This window comes from Capsicum annuum, chromosome 4 (genome assembly GCF_002878395.1).
Source record: "Capsicum annuum cultivar UCD-10X-F1 chromosome 4, UCD10Xv1.1, whole genome shotgun sequence".
Taxonomy (NCBI): Eukaryota; Viridiplantae; Streptophyta; class Magnoliopsida; order Solanales; family Solanaceae; genus Capsicum; species Capsicum annuum.
Genome location: NC_061114.1, coordinates 211,294,625 through 211,302,035, shown reverse-complemented (window position 1 = coordinate 211,302,035; position 7,411 = coordinate 211,294,625).

The following is a 7,411-nucleotide window of genomic DNA, read 5'->3' as shown; positions in this document are numbered from 1 at the left end:
CTTAATGAGTATATATAGTACCAATGTACACCTTTTATTTTTTGTTATTGATTTTTGCTATAAAGTAGATGCTAGTTTCTGTTTAAACAACCTTAGAAATTGCATTTTCATTTTAAAATAGGATGAGTAAAATTTAAGTAAATTTTGCTTTGTGTGATATGTGTATGATTAGCGATTATACATTATGATGTTGTAAAATATTCATATTTTCTTATCAATTTTACGTTTAATGTCTGATACATTTACTAATAATTAAATGTATAATTCCCTAACAGTATGTTTACAATGTACGATGTATTGTTATACGTTATTAAAATGTGTGATGTTATATATTTTAGTTGTTTTCAATTTAGTGATAAAGGTGGGACAACATGTTGATGTCATGTATTACCTAAATGTAAAATAATTAGAGACCTGTTCAATAGTGTACATATATTATAGAACTGCACATATCATTTTATTAATTTTTTGTTTAGGATGTATTCTTCTATTAGCTTACGGTATTGTGGATTCGGAAAATGATAATTCGTGGACTTGATTTTTTCATCAATTTAGAGAAGCATTTGGAAAACGGGACATGTGTGTTGTATCGGATCAAAATAAAAGTATCATAAAAGGTGTGAGCATTGTTTATCCTAATGTCCTTCATCTTGCATGTATTTGGCATTTATGAAAAAATATTTGTAATTATTTTAGAAAAAGTAAAGATAGACTTAGTGACCTTTATTATTCCATCGCTAAAGCGTATAGAAAAGAAGATTTTGATTACATTATGTCAAAGGTTGGAAAGATTGATCCAAGGGTTGAGGAATATCTGGAATAAGCTGGATATGATAAATGGTCTCGATGTCACTCCCCTGTTAATAGAGGTAGAATGATGACCTCTAATGTAGCTGAAGCCTAAATGTATTAACAGTTGTTTGGTAGAGGCTAGAGTACTTCCTATTTTAGGTTTCCTTGAAGAAGTTAAGATTCTATTTGTTGCATGAAATTGTAAGAATAGTGAAATTGCATCTTATACGAACACAACGCTTGAGAGAAGATTTCAAGAAATACTAACTGATAATCGGGTTAAATCGTTGCGGATGACAGTAGGTATTATGATAGATGAATCTACTTTATATTTGTTATTAATTTGTATGTTTTTAACTGTATAAAATTAATCATTGGTAAAAGGTTTAGGCAGCTGGTAGTTAGCTGTATTGTGTGTATGAATCAGGAAGGAGGTACATTGTTGGTATTGATCGTGGCACGTGTAACTGTTGTCGATATCAAATTGATGAAATTTCATGTGCACACGCAATTGTAATTTTGAAGAGTATAAATGTTGATGTAAAATAATATGGACGTTACTATTTAGAATTGTACAGGCCAAACACCATTGTCAAGACATATGAACTCCCCATAGTTCCGATGCCAGACATGAAAGATTGAATTATTTCAAATTTTGTTGATGCCGACGAAGTTTTGCCACCCAAATACAGAAGACCTCCTGGGAGGTCAAAGAAAGAAAGGCATTTAAAATCTAGTGAATCACTTACAAGTTCAAACCATTGCGATAAATGCGGGCGTGCAGGCCGCAACCGTAGGACGTGTGGTTTCTTTCCCAAAGAAAGTTGAAGATTTATTTTGTTGTTTTAAATGCTAATTGTTCGTTTGGGTTATGACTCCAGAACATCATTTTATTTTGTTTTTTTATTGATTTGCTTGTTGAAGTTTATTTTATGTTTTTAATTGTTATGTGATGTTTAGTTATTACTTAATGTTTGATATTTTCGCAACCAAGTAATGCAGTTTTGAATTATTATATTTTGTGACTTTACTGCTCATTATTATAACGTAATAATATGTAGTTATAATGTATAATACATTTATGTATGCTATACTATTATACATTAACAACATGTATGATATTAAAGTAAATACTTTTGAAAAGCATAAGAACTAGCAAAATACAAAGCAAACAATTTTGTGTTAAGAGTATGGATTATACATTAAGATGTATGTATGATATTAAAAAATATTCTTATTTTCTTATCAGTATTACGTCTAATGGCTGATACATTAAGTTTATTTACAATTTACGATCTACTGTTATTCTTCTTAAATTTTTTTGAATACCGTAGTTGTTTTCAATTAAGCAATGAAAAAGTGTCAATATGTATGATGTTATCTAATAGATTTATCAAAAATAAATTGATACTTGTTCAATGTATAATTAACTCATAATATAATATTAACTTCTTTAATGCTAGAAAAAAATATAATGTTTTACATATATATAATTTATTAATATGTAAATTGTTGTTATACACTGTTAGTAATATTATGTTAGGCAAAATGACTAATTAACAAACAATATAGAATAAGCACAATAGATTTTATGTAAATGTAAATGTATTAGAACAAAAAACTGTCATTCATATAATGTTGCCTAAAAACCAACATTCAAAAATATATTACTGTATATAACTATTTAGCAGAAACAACTAAAAAAATAATTAGAATGTTTTTCGAAGGAGCTATTCCAAAGTAATAATAGCACTTTCATCCGGTGATTGGAGAAAAGTATTCTTTGGCCGAGGAGTATCGTCATTATCACTCGTATAACCTTTCTTTGCCTTCGTCACTCTGTAATGCCATAATAACGAAGCATATCGTGCACGTTGACTTGCAGCTTCAAACTCACATGAATGGTCTTGCTATCCTTCACTCAATATTTCTACATATGCAGCCACAAAGATCCCGCAGTCCCTGATTTTATAATAAAATGAAAGACCAATACGTTTACTAATTTATCATGATTATACATGTTAAAATTTAAAAAGTAAGAGACACTTACAAACTATCAGACTCTTGCTGTGGAATGCTTTTAAAGTATTCAACATCAAATGGGTTGTGACTTATCTCACCACTTTGCAAACTAAGCTTCCCTTCGTACGCTTTAAGTTTGACTAGTCAATTCTTTCAGTCTTTTCAAAGACACCACTGTCCGACAAGTAAGTAGGCAGCATGACTGCTAATTTTCGTATTTCGGTTGGTGTTTCACTTTTTATTTTGCTTGACAATGAGTCATACACACATATCGTTCTCTCCTTTAACACAATTACAGTCAGTACCCAGTGATATTCTTTTCCACAGTTAACAGGAACATATACCTCATCAACCAAATGTCTTGGTAAATCCGCAGGAATACTCATGGTAAATCCGCAGGAATATAGAATTCATTAATTATGTTAGTTATAGCGATTTTATTTGAAGCACAAGCAACAGATTCTGCGTAGTCTTCTTGCGTGGATATCTGATCTGTTTTAACTGTTGGAAAATATCATTCGTATGTCTTTTCCATATATGTTTTGAAGAAGCAGCTGGTTGTCATATTTCTATATGTATCACACTGTTGCAACTTTAATTTTTTCTCAAATGGTAGAATATCACGTCTAAGTGCTACATGTTAAAATGGGTAAGATTATGTTAAACATTGAAAGAAAACTGCATATATTTTAGTTATTAGTATGTATTCCTCAAGAACTTGAGTGAATGATCTATTGCCATTACATTTATATAATGTGATTATACATCACTCAACATGTATGATATTTAATCATACAACAGATTCTAATGCATATGTTTTAGTTATTATTATGTATTGGTCATGGACATGAATGTATGATATGTTAACATAACATGTATAAATGTGATTATATATCATACCACATGTATAATATTTAATCATAAAATAAATTCTAAGTCATATGTTTTAGTTATTATTATGTTTTCAACAAAGAACATGAATGTATGATTTGTTACCATTGCATGTTTAAAATGTGATTATACATCACACCACATGTATGATATGTAATCATACAATAGATTCTATGTATTCTGTAACAATGAGTACATTTTTAGTAAAAGTTTAAACAAGAATGGTATAGTTTAGTTTAATTTACCTCATCATTCCAACACGTGTTGCGTTGAGACATCAAGTAGAATCAATTCTTTGAGAGTGCTTGTGCAACAACAAAGTCCAATAGAGGATAACCTAATCCTGGAGCATTTTTTAGATAGTGATTGTCTGTTTGTTTTCTATAACATAAACAAGGATTAGACTTCACCAAGATTTATTCTTCTGTACTATTTTTAATAATTTAGAAATCTTTCTAAATAACTTACTTGGAAGCATGATATTTGAGTAACTCAATTTCAAGCCACTGTGAATAATCGTTGATCAATTGATTAGGCAAATCTTCGTAAATGGTACAACCATCAAAAGCATACATCTACTTCTCTTCATTATCAGAACTGCCCGCATCTTTAGAGCTTGATCCAAATTTTGTGATGTATGGTGACCTGAAAATCTTTGACTTTTTTCTGTCTCTTTTTACAAGTGATTTTTTGACTTCACGTGTTTTTGCTGCTTCAAGCTCCCTTACTTGAGCATCCGAAAAATCAAGTGGAAACTGACTATCTGGAAGTGATCACTGACTTTTCGTCACTATATATGTAACAACATCAAATTTGTTTGTATCTGAAGGTGTTGACAACCCAAATAATAGTGCGTCTAAAGCATCTTGAACAAACTTCGTTAGTGTGGCATTGACATCATCCTACAGATAAAAGATTGATGTGTTATGCGTACAAGCAAACATATTAATGTATTTCATTAATTATATCTAAACAGCAGCTACATTTATGTAGATAATTTTTTAGTTAAAAAACAACATATGAACTGTCAAAAAAATACCTGCAAATCTTTTACACCAGTACTATGATGTTTGTTCAGTTCTTCAGCACAACATGATTCTTTTACGGTAATATGCTCATCCTATTTTAAATAAAATTATTATGTAAGAAAATAAATATGTCAAGGTGATTTAAAATCTCTATATATAAAAAATTGAATATGAATGTATAATACTCTGTATGAATGTATAACATACTGTTATACATTTAAATGAAAGTATAATGAAACTGGAACATCCCTAAATTAAGATAGTATTGCAATGCACATTATACATAATCCACTGTACTTGGGTAGAATCAGTTCATATACTGTTAAATATTCATCATAAGCTAAAATTAATAAAGACCAATATTAGAAGTGCATAATACGAAGTAACAAGACAAAAATAAATCGATGTAGAATGAAAATCCAAAAATTTAGATATGCATATAGAAATATTATGATCCTTTTTTTAACAGTAATATGTCGCAAGTTTATGTATTTAGATTTGAAGTGTTAAATCAGTAGGAGTAAAATAGAAAAAAAACAACAAATGTACCATCACAGGACTGTGCTCTTTTCTCAAATCTTCGATACTAGCTTCCTCTTTATCGGACATAACCTCATCTTAAATTAAGAGTGAAGTAGAATGTTGGAACGTTTATTCAAAGTGAGACATCGTTCAACGGAAAAAAATTTATAATAGTGATTTGAAAAGTCATAAAATGGTGAATGAAAAGTTTTTTATATAATTTGATATCTATTAGGCATGGGGTGAATGTATAAGCATGTAAGTTTTGAGTTAAAAAATAACATGAACAACCAAAAAAATACCTCTAAATGTTTCATATAAGGGCTATGTTGTATGTTCAATTCTTCAGCACAACCTGCTTCTTTTAAAGCTCATCCTACATTCAGTAACAATCATCATGTATGAAAGCTTATTCAAAGTGATATGTAGTTGAATGAAAAAAATATGTACCGGTAATTTGAAATTGATATGTATAATAAATGCGTATGTATTTGTTATATGTTGATTTTATGTATAACATAATGTTATACATTCAAATGAATGTATAATGAAACTGAAACAGTCGCAAAATAAGATAGTATTACGATGCAAATTATACATAATCCATTGTAATTTAGTAGAATGAGTTCATATCCTGTTAAATAGTGATAATCATCAAAATTTCGTAAAGACCAATATTATTAGTGCACAATACATAACAACAAATGTACCATCACTGATAAGTTTATGTAGATAATTTTGAAGTATTAAACCAGTAAGAGTTTTTAAAAAATAACAACAAATGTACCATCACAGGACCATATTCTTTCACCAAATCTTCAAGACCAGCTCGCTCTTTATTAGGGATAAGGTCAACCTAAATTAAGTGATAATTAGAAGGTTTGAACATTTAATCAAAGCAACAACTAGCTGAAAAGGAAAAAAATTATAACAGTGATTTGCAATTGTTGTCTGTAAGAAGTGCGTATGAATGTATTTCATACTTTTTTTGAGTTGTTAGGTGATTGAGTAATGTTACTACATAAATAATTGTAAGTAACATAGATAAGTATGAGGATATTCATAAAGAACATTCATTTTCTCAAATAGACTATTAGTATTAATAATGTATAACATATCATTATACATTCAAATGATGTATAATAATATTGTAACAGCCTATAAGTAAAGAGTTTTAAAATATTGATATTCATCCAAGAACAAACCAACATGAGAGACAAAAATATACTGATATATCTTCCATATCATTACTGTGCGTGTTTTTCGATTCTTCTTCATGTTCCTCTTCTTTATCATTCATGTGCTCATCCTACAAAAAATTGACAAGCGGATGTCTGTACATTTAATCAAATTTATATAATGATGTGAAAATATTTTTTATAATTTAATATCTATTATGCATGGTTGTGAATGTATAACCATATTTATACATATCATATATATACCTTCTGTTCGAATTGAACCCCAGTTATTATTGGACATTCAGTATGAATGTGGACACAATCTTGGATCTCTATTTTCAAAGGTTCAAGTACTGATGATTCATCATTTGTTATGTGAATGACTGGTCCCTTGTACTCATCTTCATGTTGTATAAGAACCAAACAAAAATAGGCTAAGATGTTGGAGTTATACAAATTTATGGTAACACGCCAATTTAATTTAGATTAAAATTACCGACAAATCATTCTTATAAAACACTGTCATTTATTTTTGAGCCTTCTTCTGCACCTTCTTGTTGATGAATAATTTTCTCCTCCTATATATCATGAATAATACTAATGTATGAGTATTTATTCAAAGTATTAAAAATTTGAAGAAAAAATTATTTTTATACCGGAGATTCTTTATTCTCTTCTTTCTTCAATGATTTAACGACCTCAGCAAGTATATTGGAGATTAGTGTTTTCAGCTCAGCAATTTGCTCATCAACCTTATAACGTACAGATAAACAATAAGATATTAGAAACAAGTAATGTTTTTCAAAAATAAAAATTTGTGAACAAGAAAATTAACTTACATATGTTTTGATGTAACTCTTTATATGCTTCATATCTAAATTAGACTTAGAAGTCCCTTCAGGCATTGTGGAAGATGAAGGAACAGACTTGAGTTGTTCGCGGTCAGGAGACACACCAATTTTTACTTGATGAGGA